General features: G+C 44.7%; 1 protein-coding gene across 3 annotated transcripts in view; it reads right to left on the reverse strand.

Annotated features, from left to right (window-relative positions):
* The window catches only part of GARRE1 (granule associated Rac and RHOG effector 1), an 82,440-nt gene that overhangs the window by 25,551 nt on the left and 41,316 nt on the right, over positions 1 to 15,573 (reverse strand). The gene's annotated exons all lie outside the window — the stretch shown is intronic.

Here is a 15,573-nt window from a genome sequence, read left to right on the forward strand (position 1 = left end):
CATAATTTTATCAGCATGGCTGTATGTCATAATTCCAGTTCTGAGGAAACAAAGCGGACAGACCAGTCCTCTAGGAGTCAACAAAACATACTGGATAACTCTTTGTCACAACAGTAGAAACTCAGTCTCCTGATACGTATCAGTAGTTAGCTGGTAGAGGGACTAGTCCATTAAAATAGAGAATTCATTGAAAAAAAAATACTATAGGGGCGTCTGGGTGGCTTAGTCGTTAAGCATCTGCCTTCGGCTCAGGTCATGATCCCAGGGTCCTGGGATCGAGTCCCACATCAGGCTCCCTGCTCAGCAGGGAGTCTGCATCTCCTTCTGCCCCTGTCCCTGCTCTCTTACAAATAAATAAATAAGTAAATAAATACATAAATAAAATTTTTAAAAACTTCTCTAAAAAAATTCAAAATAAAAAAAAAAAATAAAGGAGAGTAAAAACTTGTCACTCGCAAAGCAACTTGAGCAGAGAACTTCCAGATTATTGACATCTTCCCCTAAACTTTTATGGTTGTTTTGCCCATAGATTTTGCCCAATCTGACAACCATAACAAAACTATCTGCAACTATTTTATTATGTTCCATAACATTCACATTTTTTCCACGGAGGGTCTATCATATTTCATTGGTTCACACAGTAGATTACTTACTCAAGAAATAACTTTATTAAGTTTGCAAATTATTCAACTGGTAGGAGCACAGCTGAGAGGCCCCACTTGCTGCCAGCACTCAGTGCACTGCCTTGGGGAGGTGGTGAAGCTTGGGGAACTCTTTCCATCGCCTTTATTTTTTTATTTTTTAAAAGATTTTATTATTTATTTGACAGAGACACAGCGAGAGAGGGAACACAAGCAGTGGGAGTGGGAGAGGGAGAAGCAGGGTTCCCGCTGAGCAGGGAGCCCGACGTGGGGCTCAATCCCAGGACCCTGGGATCATGTCCTGAGCCAAACGCAGACGCTTAATGACTGAGCCACCCAGGTGGCCCTCCATTGCCTTTATAAGGAACTAAAATCGGACCCCAGTGCCCACCCTCTGGCCCAGTCCTATCCATGGAAGCACCTAAAAATAAGACTCTAGTCGGGCCCTCTCACCTCCCAGGACACATTTTAGATGCTGTCCTTTTCCATCCCCTCTGTTCAGAGCTCTGCTTCCTGGAGAAAGAGTCAGGCAAGTCTCAGTGGTGACACTTGTTCCCTCTGATTTTCCCCTGTGGAAGTCACCAGGGCTAGACTAAAACAAACAAACTCACACAAATCTCACACCAAATCATCAGCCCTCTATGGAGAATAATTAGAATTAGAGGCTGAACTCCCACCTAAACCTCCTGGGTTTCTACTCATACGTGTCTCAAAGCTCCTCCCCATCAATGGTCTGTGCCAGATGGGGCAGGGTAAGGGACACAGAGGAAGCGGCCCTAGCAACCTAGAGTCACGTGACAGGAACAGAATAAACAGCATATATTTAGTCTTGTACATCCTAGCAGCCAGCCTTAATTGAACACTCCACATGCTAAAGATCTACCATGGATTATCTTAATTTATCCCAGGAAAAACTGTATGAAGTCATTCCCATTTTATGGATGACAAGACCGAGGCACAGGAAGGTTATGAAACTTTGTGACGGGAACACAAACTGGATGTAACAGAGTGGTCACCTGGGTCAAGCGTCTGTGCCCCACTGCCTCCAACAGGCTCGAAACAGCTAGATACAGCTGTGGGCTGGCAGCATGGAGACCAGGCACATCACATACTCAACCTTAACTGGCCTAGGCAAGAATGAGGGTATCCTGAAGCCCCACACACTGCAAACACAGGAGGAGTGGAGCTGGCTTCTCAGACACACAAACTCTTCCTCCTCCTCCGTCCCCAGCCTCTTGGCAGGCTATGGGGAAGAGGGAAGAGCGGGCAAGTGGAGATGCGAGGTACCCTTTGCTCTGGGGTCACATTCTTACAGCTTTTGACCAATACAATTAAGTCATTCATTTGTTCAGTAAATATGTACTATGTGAATACCTGATATGTACAAAGCACAACAAAAGGCCAAAGGATACCACAGGAAAGACAATGAGCAAGTCCTTGTCCTCATGAGGGTTTCTTTGTTTGTTTTTTTTTTTAAAGATAGATTTATTTACTTATTTATTTAAGGGAGAGGGTGAGGGAGAGAAGCAGACTCTCTCCTGAGCATGGAGTCAGATGCAGGACTCAATGGAGGACTCAATCTCACAGCCCTGGATCACGACCCAAGCTGAAATCAAGAGTTGGATGCTCAACCAAGCCATCCAGGTGCCCCATGAGGGTTACTTTCTCATGATGGGGAATAAACTGCTAAGTCGATATGCTAAGTCAGGGGCTACTGGAGAAGGCACACAAAGCGGCGAGGTGGGAAGGAAAAGGCTCTCTGAGGGAAGGACTAAGGGAACAGGAAACCACCCGTCCCCCTTCTAAAAGGGAAAATTCTGGGAAGAGCCTGATGCAGGGTCCCCGGGTCCAGAATAGGACAGTGCTGCTTGATGGGAGGATGGGGGTGGGAAGCGTGCCACTCTTGGTAGGATAGTGGGAGGAGGAGGAGGATGCTGCAGGAATAAGTGGGGGAAAGATGATGCAGGACAGTTTAAAAGGCAGACATTCAGTATGTTGTCTCTACCATTTTTACATGTTTGACCTTGGATGAGTCATTTATTATTTTAAATATTTTATTTTATTTATTTGACAGAGAGAGAGACAGCCAGGGAGAGAGGGAACACAAGCAGCAGGAGTGGGAGAGGAAGAAGCAGGCTCCCAGCACAGCAGGGAGCCCAATGCGGGGCCCGATCCCAGGATCCTGGGATCATGCCCTGGGCCGAAGGCAGACACTTGACAACTGAGCCACCCAGGCGCCCCTTGGATGAGTCATTTAATCTAAATTTCTTCCCTGTAAACAAGGAATGATGAGAACCAGAGCTTGGCACCCTCCACCCCATGATACATGGAGCATCAGTCCTAATTACAGCTACAACAAAATATCTGTGTTGTGAACAATTCGGTATAAGCCAATCAAATCAATGGCTACCCTGGACTTTGGAAAAGGTATTTCACAGGATATCTGCTCTAAAGGCTTAAAGCAACAAATGCATAAACACGACCATCTCGAAAGAGGACAGAGCTCGACTTTCAGCCTGCCTCTGCTCATCTCCTGTCATAGCCCAGGTCTCCTCCTGAAACAGATCCCACTGGGCTCCACCCAGACCCGGGCCAGTCCTTGGGTCTTCCTGACAAACCTGGAAGGAAATACAGACTCTAATGTTGTGAATTTGAAAGCATGTGACCTCAGGGCCGTGGGCAGCTATTTTGTCCTTCAGGTGGAGAACGTTGCCTGGACTACAGGATTCCATGAGGCTGCAGAACAGATGTGACAACCTGGGGACTGGGTGAACGGGGCGGTCAGAGACACTGGAGTTTAAAATGTCAGCGGACAGACACCTGCAGCTCTATCAGCAGCTACTGTTTATTGAGTGCTTAACCCATACCAAACACTTCACTTGCAGTGAAGCAACGAAATGCATCCATTTTACAGATGATAACACTGAAGCTTCGAGAAAGAAGCCTGCTCCAAGAGCTGGAGCAGAGACCTGATGCCAGGTATGTTCGACTCCAAAAGCTATGTTCCTAACCACCAGGCCACTCCATCTCCCTAGGATAAGATCTAGGATGCAGCCATAATAGTAGTGGCTACTAAGAAGAGGGGAGGAGCCCTGTGCAGGAACCCTGACTTCTCCTGCGTGGTGTCAGGCCCTGGGGTGGGAACAGAGACTGAGAGGCATGGCTCTGTCATCTCTGGCAGTAGAAAAGGGACTGGGGCAAAAATGTCAAGTGGTGTAGCCTGTGGCACTCCTAGATGGCAAGAGTTTCAAAGTTTATGATTCCACAGCACAGAGAGCTGGTAAGACTGGCTGGAAATAGCAATGTGAAACAGGGAGAGGGTACAAGGGGCTTGGGAGAAAGAGCAGCTTCTCTCACCTCTTGAGGAATTCCAAACCCAAAAACATTTGTTCAGAACTTCAACACATCAGTCTCATTTAAGAACTACAAATAAAGCAATTGGAATTAATCGGCATTTGCATTTTTAAAAGATTAATCTAGGGGAACCTGGGTGGCTCTGTTGGAGAAGCATGGGACTCTTGATCTCCGGGTCATGAGTTCGAGCCCCAGGTTGGGTGTAGAGATTACTTAAATAAATAAAACTAAATAACTAACTAACTAACTAAATAAATAACAAATTTTAAAAAGGTTAATCTATTCAAGGCATCCCAAGTTGATGGAATTTCAGGCCAATTTCAGACTTCTGCATTAAGAGAAACCTTTTAACGTGACTTAAATTCCTCATAAAGGCCAGATTCCTGAATAGAGACCACCAGCGACCTTGCCACTCCTGCCTCTCAATGTCCACAGAGCATTCTGGATTATGAACAGCCACCAAGAATCTACTAAAAGGAAACCTTGTTTTCTGGAACTCCCTGATGGCGGCGGGAAAGGGTATGAGTTCACTTTCCCATATCCATGTACACATACCACGTCTGCTGCTACGGGTGTTGTGTTGATAGAAAACCAGAAATCCTTTTCTTTTTGGTGAAGTTTACATTTTATCGATTAAAACAGATTTTAGTGTAAGGGCACCCTATTTTGAATCCCAAAAGACCATGCTTTCTGATGCTGAGGATCAATGAAACTCTACCTTCCTAGACTACTACCTTCAAAATTTGGTTTTAGTCATTGTTGTTCTAGGGCCAAACAAGGCCTGACTCAGCCCTGAATATATCCCTGTGTTGGGATGATGGAATGCCCAAATCTACTCCATCTCCCAACATGCCTTGTGATTTTCATGTTAAAACACACAGTGTCTCACCAAGTTCATTTTCTTTTTTCTTTCTTTTTTTTTTTTTTAAAGATTTTATTTATTTATTTGACAGAGACAGAGACAGCCAGCGAGAGAAGGAACACAAGCAGGGGGAGTGGGAGAGGAAGAAGCAGGCTCACAGCGGAGGAGCCTGATGTGGGGCTCGATCCCATAATGCCAGGATCACGCCCTGAGCCGAAGGCAGACGCTTAACCGCTGTGCCACCCAGGCGCCCCTCAAGTTCATTTTCTACTCAACCTCACTTAACAATGTCTTTCTCACATCCCCGGAGAGAAGAACAAATAAAACTGTCACATATACCACACTGTCAAAGATTTCCAGGAATTCTAGCATTTATTTCTGACCAGTTTAAAAGTCTAGAGTGAATGAAATAGAGTTGATCTGGATTGGCTGTTTTTATTAGAAATTCCAAAGTCATTCACTCATTTCTTTTTCTGCAATATTTACTTTTACCTTAAACATAACAGTTGGTTCCAAGTAGCCTCAACCTTGCTCTTTTGTTCATATGATAATTCCAGAGTTATTACATAATGACCTAACCAATAGACCAGAATGTGATATAGAGACCTAAATGTGTCTCTAGAGGAATAGAGAATGCAGTGGACCATGCCCAGGCTATGGAAAGTGCTCTGCAAAGATTAGATTACAGTATAAAAATGCAAAAAGCAAACTTACTGAAACTATGTACAGTCTGACCTAAAAACCGATTACAGTGAGTGTTTAAATATTTAAAAATTTAAAAAAGGGCAACTAACAAATGAAGAAAGATCTCTGTAGTCCGTATTAACCGAGAGCAAGCTGCCATACTATGTACAGGAGAGAGAACAAGGAAAGGAAAGAAAAGCTAACACGTGCCCAAGGGTGACTGAACCAACACCAAATGCTAATTATTCATACAAGATTATATTCTGCCTCTGGACATGCTGCTGCTCTCGCCTGCTGGTGAAAATATCAACAGAGACAGTTTCTGAACTCCTACTTCATGGGCTATGCACTCTGGTGCACAAAATCTTTTATATCAGTAATACATAATCATTGCAAACAAATTAGGGGAAAAAAGATCAGCTAAATAAAAATCTACCAAATATCACTAAATAGATATACCACTGATTACATGTTTCCTATACAGCCTATATTTGTACCTGTAGATTAAAAAAAAAAACTAGATTATGTTTATATGTTCTGTTTTATAGCCTGCTTTCCAAAAGAAAATATATCAAGAATTTATTACTACACCAACACACATAGGAAGTTTTATATTTTAGCTACATTGCTGTAAATCTTAGCATAACTAATTAGTATAATTATAAAATATCATTCAGGACATGAAAACGTGAAAGGCTACTCAAGGTAACTAAGTCCACATTAATTATGGTAAACAAAGGACTCCGCTCTTCTAGTAATTTCTCCATTGAAAATGCAAGTTTCCTCCATAAACAAGCAAAGTAATATTGTGGGTTTCTATAGGGCACAGATAAAATATATTTAAGTCACCCAGACAAGCCTATGGCCTGGGAGCCTATAAGAGTTGAGGAAATTCTTTTTGTTGATATAAGTGTATTTTTCATTAAAAGTTGTCACTTCTGGGATGCCTGGGTGGCTCAGTAGGTTAAGCATCTGTTTTCGGCTCAGGTCATGATCCCGGGGTCCTGGGATCGAGTCCTGTGTCAGGCTCCCTGCTTAGCGGAGTGTCTGCTTCTCCTCTGCCTCAGCCTCTCCCCCTGCTTGTGCTCTTTCTCTCTCAAATAAATAAATAAAATCTTAAAAAAAAAAAAAAAGTCACTTCAATCAAAGAGAAAATATTATCATTGGTACATCCGAGTGGTTAAGGCACTGGACTTAAGAAGAAAATACTAAACTATCTCGACTGGGGGCACCTGGGTGGCTCCGTTGGTTAGGCACCTGACTCTTGGTTTCAGCTCAGGTCATGATCCTGGGGTCCTGGGATTGAGCCCTGCGTTGGGCTCTGTGCTTGAGAGTCTCTCTCCTTCTCCCTCTGCCCCTCTTGCTCACGCTGTCTCTCTCTCTAAAATAAATAAATAAATCTTTATTTTTTATTTTTCCTTATTTTATTTTTCTTTTTATTTTTTTTAAAAAGATTTTATTTATTTATTTGACAGAGATAGAGACAGCCAGCGAGAGAGGGAACACAAGCAGGGGGAATGGGAGAGGAAGAAGCAGGCTCATAGCGGAGGAGCCTGATGTGGGGCTCGATCCCATAATGCCAGGATCACGCCCTGAGCCGAAGGCAGATGCTTAACCGCTGTGCCACCCAGGCGCCCCCCCCCTTTTAAAAGATTTTATTTATTTATTCGACAGAGATAGAGACAGCCAGCGAGAGAGGGAACACAAGCAGGGGGAGTGGGAGAGGAAGAAGCAGGCTCATAGCGGAGGAGCCTGATGTGGGGCTCGATCCCACAGCGCCAGGATCACGCCCTGAGCCGAAGATAGATGCTTAACCGCTGTGCCACCCAGGCGCCCCATAAATAAATAAATAACTATCTCAATGGAAAAGATGATTAAAAAAACAGATGGGGAATTCACAAGTGGAAATCCACTCCATCAACATTATCTCCACCATACCACACTGAGGAGAAGCCTCTGCATCCCAGATGACATGGCAGTACATGCCTCACCTGGGATTCTTCACTGAGCTAGGATTCACCAAGCCCATCTGACTGGCAGTCTTTGTTACTCATATGTTATTCCTACTGGTGAGAGCTGTGCCAAGTCTTGGGCTGAGGTGGGGAAGGGGGTCTTCCACCTCCTCCCAGCAGCATCTGAGACAGTGGGACCCCCTCTTCTTCCTGAAACACTTGCTTCTCTTGGCTTCCAAGACACCGCACTTGGTCCATCTCTCCCTCATGCTCTGGCTGCTCCCTCAGCAGACTCCTGGGCTGCTTCCAAGTCATCTCCTCACCTCTAAATACTGTGGTGCCTTAGGACTTACTCATCCTTGGATTCTCCCTCTGGTTCTCTAGTTATACTCACTTCCAGTTTTACAGCTTAAATACCATCTTTTGACTCAACTGTTCCCAAGTTCCTATCACCTGTCTGGACCTCAGCCTTGAACTCCCAATCTGTATATCTGACTATCTACTTGACACTGCCTCTGGGATGTCTAATAGGCACTGCAGACCTATTATTCCAACCTACTCTTGCCCCACAGCTCCCCATCTCAGTAAAGAGCATGACCAGGGGTCCAAGTACTCATGTGGTAAACCCTGGAGTCATCTTCGACCCTTCTTTCTCTCTCTCATGCATGCACACACATGTTCCACAGTGCTACAGTCAAATAAAACTGCTAGAATATCGATCAGCTTTAAAAAGGAGGAAAACTCTGACACGTGCTACAATATGGATGAGCCTTAAAGACACAATGGTAAATGAAAGCAGCCGGTCACAAAAAGACAAATATTATACCATCCCACTTACATGAGGTACCTAGAATAGGCAAATTCATAGAGACATAAGGTAGAAAGGTGGTTTCCTGGGGTTGGGGGGAGGGTGGAATGGAAGTTACTGTTTAACAGGAACAGGGTTTCAGTTTGGGAAGATGAGACATTCTGGAGATGGATGGCGGTGAAGGTTGCATAACAGTGTGAATGTACCTAATGCCTCTGAGCCGTACACTTAAAAACAAGTCCAACAGCTTCCAGTCACCTCCTCTGCTCGCAATCTGTTCCAAGCTACTATCATCTCCTGTTGGGATTAATTACTATAATAGCCTCTTAACTGACCTTCCTGTTCCATTCAATTAGGATTAGGTATGTCTACATACAACAACAACAAATGCAGTGGCTTAAGCAAGAGTGATGTTTACTTCTTTCTGAGGTAAAAAATAAACCCAGGATTCAGCAGTGCAGAGCTGGGATGGGGTCTCCCAGGTACCACGAGGAAACCAGGTCCCATCTTTCTGCTCTGCATCCTCAGCAGAGGCCGACATTCTTCAATTGCCTCACAGGACTAAAGGGCTAAATGACCTTCAGCCATTCACCTGCATTCTAGAGAGCAGCAAACTGGGGCAGTAGATTCATCCCAAGCCTCTAGTTACATCTTCACAGACCAGAACTTATTCAAGCGACCCCTGGATGTGAGGAAGGCTGGGAATATCCTCCCTTTTCCAGGCACAGTATGCCTGAAAACAAAACAAAACACAAACCAACCCAGAGTTTTGTTGCTAAGGAAGAAGGGGAGACTGGATTTTGGGAGGCAACTAGCAGCATCTCTTCTCTCCCCTAGAGTCTACTTTCCTCACAGGAAACAGATTATTATAAAACAGAAATCAGATTATCACATTCCCCTGCTCAAAATCTTCCAATGGCTTTTCACCACAATCAGAAGAAAGTCCATAGTCTTCGTTCTGTCCTACAATCCCTACATGATCTCGCCCCCAACTATTCTCTGAACTTATTTCCTATCCTTCTCTCAGCTCTGGCCACCCCGCCTTCTTGCTGTTCCTCAGAAATTCTGAGCACAGCTCCTGTCTCAAGTCTTTTGCACAAGCCAGTTCCCACTACCTCAGGGTTTCTCAACATCAACACTACTGACATTTGGGGCCAGAGACATCACTGTTGTGGGGGGCTGTCCTATGCAGGGTCGTGGGTTGTCAGCAGCATTCCTGGTCTTTACTTATGAGATGTCAGCAGCACTGGCTGGAGGTGCAGTAACCAAAACCTCTCAGATCATATTGTTTTGAATACATTTTCAAATCTTTTTTGTTTTTTGTTTAAAGCAAAAAGCAGGGGGGGGGGCGCCTGGGTGGCACAGCGGTTAAGCGTCTGCCTTCACGCTCAGGGCGTGATCCCAGCGTTCTGGGATCGAGCCACATCAGGCTCCTCTGCTGTGAGCCTGCTTCTTCCTCTCCCACTACCCCTGCTTGTGTTCCCTCTCTCGCTGGATGTCTCTATCTCTATCGAATAAATAAATAAAATCTTAAAAAAAAAAAAAAAAGCAAAAAGCAGGGAGAGATCCCTTCCTCCTAGGGTGACTTCTGAGAGACCAAGAGCTGCAGAAGAGCACGAATGTGACAGCAGAGGGGAGCTTTGGAGGATCCACACTTCCGCTGCGGGACTGAAATACAACCTGACGGGCTATAAGGAGAGAAATACCAAGATTCCACCTTGTCCAAATATATTTGAATTGAAAATCAGATCAACCGAAGAGCTTTGTGCTCCTGCAGACTTATGTCCTTCAGAATCTGGGGCCTGAGTCTGGTTACCTAATGTTCCATACTTCCTGCAGAAACACCATCCCACCATGGGTGTATATGTGTGGGATAGGAAGGATGGGATATTGGTCAGAAGCAGAGAGGGAAACTGAGGTCTTAGAAGATGTCAACAATTTGTCCCCCAAATACACAGTGAGTCAGTGAAACTCTGACTCCCTAGCACATTAAGTTCAAATCCGTTCCTTCAAATCATTCTGGGTCCTCTGGGGTAACAGTCAACTTCTCAGTGAGTAAGACTCCTCTTACCCTACCCCTAGCATGGAAAAAAATGGGAGATGTCATTTTTATGACAATTGAAAATACTTCCAGATGTTGCCAAGTGTCCTCTGAGGGAGAGCCCACCCTGACCCACTGGCGAATGAACCACTACTCTATCTGGAGCATCTTTGCCCCTGGAATTCATATGGCTATCCCTCTGATGGTTTTTGCTCAAATGTCCCATCCTTGGCCTTTCCTCTACCTCTCTCTTCCCCCTTCTTCTTCATCTCTCTTCCAGCACCCCCCACTACCTGACGTTACGTTTGCATGTGCTATTTTTTTTTTTTTTTGTCTATTTTCCCACCTAGGAGCTAAGCTGGATGAGGGTAGGGTCTTTGTTTTGCTCTCCTCGCATTCTCAGTGCCTGGAGCATAGTAGACAATCCCTCCTATGTATTTGTTGAAAGAAGAGAAGAAAGCAGTTGCTACTGTCCACATAAAAGTGCCAAGCCAAGGGGCACCTGGGTGGCTTAGCTGGTTGAGCTTCCGACTTTTGATTTCAGCTCAGGTCATGATCTTGGGGTCCTGGGATCGAGCCCTGCGTTGGGCTCTGCACTCAGTGGGGAATCTCCTTGAGGATTCTCTCTCTCTCCCTCTGCCTCTCCCCCTGCTCACACACTCTCTCTCTCAAGTAAATAAATCAATCTTAAACAAACAACAAAAAAAGTGCCAAGCCAGGAGCAGCATGGTAACTACAGGGCTGAGGGCAGGGCATCAAAAATGCCAGTATCTTTGTGCAAATGACATCTGATTCTTCCCCCCAAAACTCTCCCTGCTTTCTTTCCCTGGAGAGCTCTTCAGCAACCAGTCTACCACAGACATCAGCCGTAAACTGTCAGATGACTTTGAGGGTGACATCACCAATAGGAATAGAGGAGATCACAACTATTGTGCAGAAAGAAGTCTATAAACCATGCAAGGCTCTCCTGTAAGCAACACACTCATCCATGAATGAACAATCAGGTATAACATTTGTTATGGCTTGGAACGTATGCTTATTCTTTCAAACTAAGAGCCAATACGTAACTAATGGGTATGCTGTTTAGAGATATTTGTAAGGGAATAAAAGATGTATTTTCCCTATATGTTTCTGTGCGCATATCTACTTGCTGCTACCTGCATAGATACATAAGACAATTGTAGTTATACCTGGGACTGGCATGGAGTTGGAAGGGAGAGTATTTTTGGGGAAGTTGACTTAGGTCATTCAGAAATGTTTGAATTTTTTACCATTGGCATGTACGATGTATAAGAAAAACTAATTTGTTAAAATCAATAATCAACAGTGGTATAGCCAAAGCATTCCCATTACAATGAGGACCAGGGCACCTGGGTGGCTCAGATGGTTAAGCATCCGCCTTCAGCTCGGGTCATGATCCCAGGGTCCTGGGATCGAGTACTGCATCAGGCTCCCTGTTCAGTGGGGAACCTGCTTCTCCCTCTGCTTCTGCCTCTCTCACTCTCTGTCTCTCGTGAATAAATAAATAAAATCTTTAAAAAAAAAAGGAGAAATTAAAAAAATAAAATGAGGACCAAAACAAGGATGCTCACTCTTAAAGCTGATTATTTTATATATTAAAACTTATTGTCCGTGCACCTAGGTGGCTCAGTCAGTTGAGCAGCTGGCTCTTGATTTCAGCTCAGGTCATGATCTCAGGCTCCTGAGACTGAACCCCACCCGTGTTGGGATCCACACTCTGCACTTAGCAGGGAGTCTGCTTTTCTCCTTCTCCCTCTCCCTCTGCCCCACCCCAGCTCATGTGTACGTGCTCTCTCTCTCAAATAAATAAATAAATAAATAAATAAATAAATCTTAAAAAAAAATATGGGGATGCCGGGTGGCTCAGGTCATGATCCCAGGGTCCTAGGATCGAGTCCAGCATCCAGCTCCTTACTCAGCAGGGAGCCTGCTTCTCTCTCTGCCTGGTGCTCCCCCACTTGTGCACTCTCTCTCTCATAAATGAATAAATAAAATCTTTAAAAAAAATTATGGTCGACACAACAAGATTTATAACTATTGGAAGGGAAGAGATATATGCAGATGGCACAACTACATATATCAAAAATCCCCAAGTAAACTAATTGAAACATCAGAATGATTGTATTCAGTCATGTGGAAGGAGACAAAAATCAATGGTGTCTCCATATTATAGAAAAAAAACTTTAAAATATTATTTCATTCATTATAGCTACTGAAATATAAATTACTTTAGAATTTTTTGTTTTAAAGATTTTACTTATTTGTCAGAGAGAGAGAAAGAGCACAAGCAGGGGGTGCAGCAGAGGCAGAGGGAGAAGCAGACTCCCTGCTGAGCAAGGAGCCCGATGCTGGACTCGATCCCAGGACCTGAGATCATGACCTGAGCTGAGGCAGATGCTTAACCGACTGAGCCACTCAGGTGCCCCATAAAAATCCCATTTCATTCTCTATAAAATCTAAATTCTTACCAAGGCCTACCTGGTTCTCTGCCCTGCCCTAACCTCTTCAGGGCTGGGTAGGAAGTTCTGCGGTGGGGGGCTGGGTCCTGTCAGGGTGAGTGGAGCATAAGAACACTGAACCAACAGTCAGGCTTGAGGCTATTTTTCACCTGCATCCCACAGCATCACACCTCATGTTTCAGTCTACACATTAATCTGTCTTGCCCACAAGGCATAGAGCATTTTTTTTTTAAAGATTTTATTTATTTATTTGAGAGAGAATGAGAGAAAGCTCAAGCAGGGAAGGGGCAGAGGGAGAGGGAGAAGCAGACTCCCTGCTGAGCAGGGAGCCAGATGTGGGGCTCGATCCCAGGACCCCAAGATCATGACCTGAGCTGAAGGCAGATGCTTAACCAACTGAGCCACCCAGGCACCTCCAGCCTAAAGCACTTTTGACTGTTCTCATTCATCTCTGCCAGCTCACAGCCAGCTCCTGTGTATTTTCTCCAGGAGGGTGCGAGGTAGCAGGCAGGTGAAGAGGAAAGCAGACCAGGGGACTGAGGCCTTCTCCAGGGGCTGGTGAGGCCTCAGGATGGGTCCTGGAGTAAGCCGGAACTCAATGAAGGTTCCTCCACATCAGACTATTTCTACTTGCCTGGCTCTGGATATGTCAGCGCTAGCTAGAGGGCAGGAAATGCATTCTCGCAGAAGAATGGACATGGCAAGCGAGCCCCTGTGCTCAAAGACTGAGCCCCTGTGCTCAAAGACCGCACTGGCCTGAGGCATTGGAGGGGCAAGGACACAAGCCCTGTCTGTGCTGGTCCCAGGATTGTAGGCAAATGTCATTTTACATACCTTCAGAATCCTGATTTGTAAAAATGGGGGAGGCTGCCAAAACAGGCTGCTATCCATTCCTGTGAGATCTCACAAGCTGACCAGTAACCATAAACATTTAGAATAAAGAATAATTCAGGAAAGCCAGTTCTATGTAAAATTATACTCCACGAGCTCTTTTGTTTCTGTCTCCTTTTAATTCACCCACCAAATCTAGTATTTCCCTTATGTTCACTCAAACCTTTTTAGCAACTATGAAATTTTAAATCTTATCCTCCTAAAAGAAAGCAACATTGCCATTTTAGTCACCAAAATTAGGAGCACACCTTGACTTCTACCTGCTCTTGGGGTCCTGCCAAGGGGATGGGTGGATTCTCTGTTCTCATTTTCTTCCTTGATTCACTTTTATTTTCTTCATTTTTCTGAAAAGTACCTGCTTTTCATCACAACAACTGACTCAATAATACTCCCTGTGATATTGTGATTTATAGCAAGAAATATCTATTTTGGTCTATTTCCAAGGTTCCCGGCACAGAGCACCTAAAACCCTTGGAATTTTCTCTGTGATAAGAGAGATAAAGAGTGTTTTGTTATTCATAACAAGCCTCTCTAAACCAAACCTGAGTTTATGTTAATGAGGTGACTTTTGAAAAGCCCCTAAGAGTGGGGGCTGGTTGTCAGGGGAACCAACCACTGATTAGAGGTTTGGAACTTTCAGCCCTACTAACCCCTTTGGGGACAGGAGAGGTTAGGGGGTCGATCACCAATGGGCAATGATTGAAATCAATCACAGCCATAGAATGAAGCCTCAAGAAAGCCCAAAGGACAGGGTTCAGAGAGCTTCTGGAGAGGTAAACATGTGGAGGTGCCAGGACGGTGGTTTATCTAGAGAGGGCACAGAAGCTGCCGCCCCTTCCCATATACCTGGCCCTATTCATCCTCTTTCACCTGGCTGTTCCTGAGTTATATCCTTTTATAATTTAGTAAGTAAAATGTTACTTCTGAGTTCTGTGAGCTGCTCTAGCAAATTAACGGAACCCATGTTGGGGGTCATGAGAACCTCTGCTTTACTGCCAGTTGGTAAGAAGCATGGGTAATAACACCCTGGGCCTTGCCATTGGTGTCTAAAGGGGAGGAGGCCACTCCTGTGGGACTCGGCCCTTAAACTGTGGGGTCTGATGCTAGTGTCAAAACTGACCCAGGGGTGCCTGGGTGGCTCAGGCGTTAGGCCTCTGCCTTCCGCTCAGCTCATGATCCCACCACCCTGGGATGGAGACCCGCATCTGGCTCCCTGCTCAGCGGGAGCCTGCTTCTCCCTCTCACTCCCCTTGCTTGTGTTCCCTCTCTCGCTGTCTCTGTCAAATAAATAAATAAAATCTTAAAAACAAAAAACAAAAAACTGACCCAGAACTGCCTGGTGTGAGAAAACCGCCCCTCCACATTTGGTGATCAGAAGTGCCAGAAGGGAACTATTCTGTGAGTAGACAGAAAACAGAAGAGTCGTTCTAAACACTCCCCTTTCTGCTACGAGACCACTTCATATGCACAAATCCTCCACAGAACGGAATCATTTACAGGGTATTACTGATACACTACTCCTAAGTTCCTCACTCCCTTTTTTAAACTTGGGCAATATCCAAACAAACACAAAAGAAGAGTATAATAAACCCTTAAATACCCATCAAAAAGCTTCAATAATCACCAATATTTTGTCATGTTTTTTTTTCACCCTTCCCCCCAACACCACCTTTTATTGCTGGAATATTTTGAAGCAAATCCCAATCAACCAAGACCCAGTACATGTTCAAACATCCCAAATAATCTTTTAAATTTTTTTTTTTTTAAAGATTTTTATTTATTTATTTGACAGAGATAGAGACAGCCAGCGAGAGAGGGAACACAAGCAGGGGGAGTGGGAGAGGAAGAAGCAGGCTCATA

The sequence above is a fragment of the Ailuropoda melanoleuca genome, chromosome 12, assembly GCF_002007445.2.
Source record: "Ailuropoda melanoleuca isolate Jingjing chromosome 12, ASM200744v2, whole genome shotgun sequence".
Taxonomy (NCBI): Eukaryota; Metazoa; Chordata; class Mammalia; order Carnivora; family Ursidae; genus Ailuropoda; species Ailuropoda melanoleuca.